This window comes from Melospiza georgiana, chromosome 25, assembly GCF_028018845.1.
Source record: "Melospiza georgiana isolate bMelGeo1 chromosome 25, bMelGeo1.pri, whole genome shotgun sequence".
In the NCBI taxonomy this organism is placed as follows: Eukaryota; Metazoa; Chordata; class Aves; order Passeriformes; family Passerellidae; genus Melospiza; species Melospiza georgiana.
The window spans coordinates 7,851,964-7,857,956 of record NC_080454.1 but is presented as its reverse complement, the minus strand read 5'-3'; positions in this window follow the sequence as shown (position 1 = coordinate 7,857,956).

Below are 5,993 nucleotides of genomic sequence, written 5' to 3'. Positions count from 1 at the left end.
AGATCAGTTTATCTGTGCACCCCGCAACCGATTTAATGTTGGAGTAATAAATCAATATATCATAGGTATTAAAAAATTAAAAATCGACAAATATAAAATATATGCACATAATCAATGGTAAATAGAGACTATGCAATATTAAAATGCTTTTCTGTAATTGACTCAGGGGTAAAACAATTCCATTGTTTCTCACGCCTGGGCTCAGCCTCTCCAGGTGACAACAATGAGACAAACCTGAGAGGAATTTATGAATTGATCCTGAAACCACAGGATGGAACCAGGAGAAGAAATCAAATATATGGACCTAATCTACAGGATGTCCTGCAGACAAGTCAGACGCTCAAACCAAACAAGAGTTCCTGGAACATCCAAACCTCCCGGGAATGTTTGAATAATGTCTAAACTCAGGAATGTGTTTGTAGCCCTGCAGTGGAACCGAATCTGGAGAACAATGGGTTAAGTTAGGGATGAGTGTTTTGGCCAACTGCCAAAATCCTTTTATAGCCCTTATTAAACTTTTACAATTTTCAAAGAGTGAGCTTTGTTTCTCACACCCGGCTGTGGTTTGGGGTCCCCCTGCTGCTGAGCACTGACCCCGCCCCGGGTGTCGCTGGAACCCCCAAAAACCGCAGCCGCCACCAGCCCTTGTTGGGGGTTGGGTTTTTCTGTTCTTTCCTTGTTTCTTGTGGATTTTTCCCCACTGAGTTGCTGAGAGGCGCTGATGGCTGAGTGCTTGAGAAGGCGGGGAGGGGGAACTCCTCTGGTTTTTGGGAGTTTCTCTGGGAGGGGGGCACAGAGATAGCGGGAGAATGGGGGGCAGGGGTTGGGGGCAGCCTCTCTTTGTCGCTCTTTGGCATCGGAGGAGGGCGGCCAGGCTGTCCCTGCAGAGAGAATTCACTGGCACCGCTGGAGCTCAGCCCTGAGGGACCGATCACCGTCTGATCGTGTGGCCCGGTAATCCTGACATTCGTGTGCTCTGGGAATCCTGAACTCCGTGTGTCCCGGGAATCCTGAATTTCATGTACTCTGGAAATCCTGAATTCTGTGTCCCTGATGTCCCCACAGTGTCCCCAACATGACCCTGGTGTGTCCCCAGTAGGACATCAGGGGACACTTGAGCCTTGTTGGAGACCCTGAGGGGACATTGGGGCCCCATTGGGGAAATCAGGGGACACTGGGGACTCTGCCCTGGTCCCACGGCGGGGGTGGGCAGTGACATCACCTCTTCCTGCTTCCTCCATCCGGCCGCGCCCCATTCCTGCGTGTCCCCAACCTTCATCTAGGTGTGTTTGTCACCTGTAGAGTCCTCAGAGTGTCCTCGGAGCGTGCCCAGAGGGTCCCCAGGGTGTCCCCTCAGTGTCCCCAAGGCTTCTCTGGAGTGCCCCTGGAGTGTTCCCAGCTGCCATGGAGCACCTCAAGGTGCGACAATCCTGGAGTGGTGGGGGGGAGGGGACAGACGGGACACGGGGGTGGTGGGAGGGACAGGGGTTCAGAAATGGGACAGGGGGGCATAGGAGGAAGGGGGGAGGGTGACAGAGCGGTGAAGGGGGGGGAAAACAGGAAGTGGCGGAGGGGGCAGAGGGATCGGGGGTGGGGGGGGGGGGTGACCAAGGGACACAGGGGACAGCAGAGCCCTCCGGGGAGGGAACAAAGGGGACCACAGGAGGGGACAGGGGCTGCCGCAGGAGGCCGTAAGTGCCACCAGGTCCCTGACACCTCCTCTGTCCCCTCCCCAGCTGTCCCCGGCCCTGCTGCAGCCACAGGTCACCGTGGTGGCCACCCTGGGCGAGCTGCTGGACACCCTGCCCAGGGAGGATGAGGAAATGCTGATGCTGCTCGAGTCCCCAAGGTGCCTGTACAGTGAACTGGTGGGCATCACCGCGGAGTTCCAGGGCACCCTGTGTGCCACTGATGACACCTGGTGGCACTGCAATAACTCCTCTGAGGGTGAACCTCCCACGTCCTTTAGCCGGCCCTGGCTGCCTACAGGAGCATCCCAGGGACCACCTGGTTCCATGTGAGAACGGCAGCCAGGAAGTGGCAGGAGTCCATGACTGTGGTTGTGTACAGCTGGGCCCAGATGGCCAGGAAGGCCAGCAACCTCTACAATGCCTGCAGGGAGGTGGTCACTGAGTTGGCCACCATGGCGGCCACTGCCAACGCTTGGGCCAGGGAGCTGCAGGACGAGGCTGCCCGTTATGGGACAGCTCAGGAAAAGATGGTGGAGCTGGGTCAGGCCCTGGGCAGCGAGGAGGGGGCCAAGGTGGTGGCAGGGCATGAAGCTCAGGTGAGGAGACAGGCCGTGGTAGCTGCCAACGAGGCAACAAGGGCCACCATGAAGAGAGAACGGGTGGAGGCGGCCCTGGGGCTGCTGGAGCGCTTGGTGGCCGCGTGTGACGAAGCCACTGTGTTCCCCTGGGGGCTGCAGCACCTGCTCAGGGACATCGAGGCCGCCCTGAAGGGGACAAATGAGGCATTCCCTGATGCCCCTGAGGACTTGGTGGCCAAGGTGGCCGAGGCCGAGCAGCTGTGGGAGGCCAACACCCGCCTGGGCAAGGATCACCTGCGGGGAACATTTATTGACATCATCAAGTTCTATTTCAATGGTGGTCCTGCAAGCCCCAGTGGCTGTGGGGTAGCCAAGCAGTGCCAAAGAGCCATCGAGGACATCTCAAGGCACCTTCAATCTCTGGAACGTCTCCAGAAAGTCCCCAAGATCTCCCCAATGTGCATGGAGGTCCATGAGGTGCGACAGGGGGGTGGAGGAGAGGGGGACAGAGGGAACACTGGGAGGGACATGGGGTCTGGTAGTTGGTGGCTGCGGGGACAAGACTTGACAAAGGGACAAATGGACAAAGGAGACCCCTCTGGGGCACAGGGACCACCACTGGAGGCTGTAAGTGCCACCAGGTGCCTGACACCTCCCCTGTCCCCTCCTCAGGTGTCCCCTCCACAGCTGCAAGTGCTGGTGGCCGTGGTGGCCACCCTGGGCGAGGTGGTGGCCACCCTGCCTTGGCCACACAGGGACAAGGGCCTACAGGAGCCACCAAGCTCCCAGCATGAGGACCTGAGGAGATTCACCCGGAGCCTCTGTTCAATCCTGGACCATGGCGGTGTCACCTCTCTGGGCCACTCCGGTGTCCCAACCCTGAGAAGGGCCCTGGCCACTCTCTGGGCCACCCCCAGGACCACCTGGGCCGATGTCAGAGCCGTGGCCAAGGCATGGCGGGATTTGGTGGCCAAGCTCATGGGGAGCTGGGACTGGCTGGCCAGGGAGGCCACCAAACTCCGTGAGAAGGTGGTCATGGAGCAGCTGCTGATGGTGGCCCGGGACAAAGAGGAGGTAACCTTGGAAATGGCGAGGCATGATGGTCAGGAGGCGGCAGCCAACGTTGAGGCCATGGGAGAGGCTGTGGTGGCCTCCAGGAGGGGACATTGGGCAGTGGTGGCCCTGGAGCCACTGCAGCGCTTGGTGGCTGCATGTGACAAGGCCACCTTGTTCTGCTGGAACGTGGAGTGGCAGCTCAGGGACATCAAGGCCATCCTGAAGGGGACAAACGAGGCGTCCCCTGATGTCCTCCAGGCCTTGATGGCCAAAGTGGCCAAGTTTGAGCAGCTGTGGGATGCCAACACGCACCTTGCCAAGGATCACCTGCTGGGGACACTTGGGGTCATTGACAACATCCTCTTGAGTCCCTATGTTGTCCTGGATCGCCCTGGCAGCCGCACGGTGGCTGAGCGGTGCCAAAAAGCCATCAAGGACATCCCAAGGCTGCTGCAGGAAAGTTTCACGTAAGGGCAGTGACATCATCAGGGACATCGTTGCTGTCACCTGTGTCCTCCCCATGCAGTGTTTGAGACAGATTTGGGGAATTTGCAATGATACTGTCCCAAATCCTGATGGGAATTCCTGGGGTAATGTCACTGGTGACACTCAGGGACACTCAGGGACACTCTGAGGACACTCAGGGACACTTGGGGGACACTCAGGGACAGGGGACAGGGGTGAATGAGTCCCCTCAAGAACTTCCAGCTTTCCACTGTGCCTGCAGCAGAGCTGGGTGGTAAATGACAATTTAATAATTGGCTTCTGCAGTCCTGTATTGGCTTCTGCATTTTTTAATTTTCTTTTGTACATTTGTTTTGCCTTTCGCACTTTTGTAATGCCTTTCACACATTGTTATTGATCACTGTCCTGGTTTAGGGCAAATTTGTTAAAGAATCTGCAAAGGAGGGTCCCTCCAGAAAGCAAACACACGCGGCCCCTCACCCCCCCCAACTGGTTCGGGAAGAATTCCTCGGAGAGAAGTGGAAAGAACCTGTTTATTTGACAGGCACAGCACCCCCAGCACACAAAATGAACAATACCAGATGACACCGCTCAGAGAAAATTGACAAAATCAGAAAGTCTCTTTCGGGGGTGGTTGCTCTGTTCTCAGTCCCTCCGGCGCTGGGGCAGCTGCTGCAGTCACAAGGTGCAAAGCCTCGGTGTTCCCGGGTCCCAGTCCGGAGCAGGTTCGAGATGGCCACAGAAACAGGAGAGGAGAAACAGTCCAGGAAGGAATTTGGACTGTTTAGCTACAACTAGCTAATAAGCAGAGGCCAAAGCAGAGCAGAAGCGAGAGCTGAAAAGAGAGCAAGCAAAGCAGAAAGCTGAAAGCAAGAAGTGAAAAAACAGCCCTGTGTACTGCTCGTCTCTGTGTCCCTGATAAGAGAAACCCAAACAAAACTTCCACTCTTCAGAGCCAGTTTTAAAGGCACAGAACAGATGAATGGGGGTACAAGCATCATAACGTCACCCCAGGACAAAGGGTCAAGAACTGATTAGGGAGAAGGCAGGAAAACCGGGACATGACAGCACTTGGATATCTCCTGTTTATTTGTGGTATTCAAATACCACAGCATACAAGTACAGAGAGACAAAAAGCAGCCCATGTAGCTGCTGCAGTACAGGATGCAGTAAAACCACTGCTTTCTGAACTGCAAAAGAGGGCTGAAGGAAAGAAGATTAAGTGCTTTGCGTGCAGTAAACTCAGGAATGTGTTTGTAGCCCTGCAGTGGAACCGAATCTGGAGAACAATGGGTTAAATTAAGGGCCAGTTTTTTGGCCAAGTGCTAAAATCCTTTTATAGCCCTTATCAAACTTTTACAATTTTCAAAGAGTGAACTTTGTTTCTCACACCCGGCTGTGGTTTGGGCCCCCCCGCTGCTGAGCACTGACCCCGCCCCGGGTGTCGCTGGAACCCCCAAAAACCGCAGCCACCACCAGCCCTTGTTGGGGGTTGGGTTTTCTCTGTTCTTTCCTTGTTTCTTGTGGATTTTTTCCCACGGAGATGCTGAGAGGCGCTGATGGCTGAGTGCTTGAGAAGGCGGGGAGGGGGAACTCCTCTGGTTTTTGGGAGTTTCTCTGGGAGGGGGGCACAGAGATAGCGGGAGAATGGGGGGCAGGGGTTGGGGGCAGCCTCTCTCTGTCGCTCTTTGGCATTGGAGGAGGGCGGCCAGGCTGTCCCTGCAGAGAGAATTCACTGGCACCGCTGGAGCTCAGCCCTGAGGGACAGATCACTGTCTGCTCGTGTGCCCTGGGAATCCTCAAATTTGTTTGCCCCGGGAATCCGGAATTCCGTGTGCCCCAGGAATCCTGACCTTCGTGTCCCTGACGTCCACACAGTGTCCCCAACATGACCCTGGTGTGTCCCCAGTGTCCCCAACAGGACATCAGGGGACATTGTTGGGCCTTGTTGGGGACCCTGAGGGGACATTGGGGTCCCATTGGGGACATCGGAGGGGACACTGGCGCCCTGCCCTGGTTCCACAGTGGGGGGAGGGAGGGCAGTGTCGTCACCTCTTCCTGTTTCCTCCATCTGGCTGTGTCCCAGTCCTGCATGTCCCCAACCTTTACCCGGGCGTGTTTGTCACCCGGAGTGTCCCCGGAGTGTCCCCAAGGCATTCCCGGAGTGTCCCTGGAGTGTCCCCAGCTGCCATGGAGCCCCTCG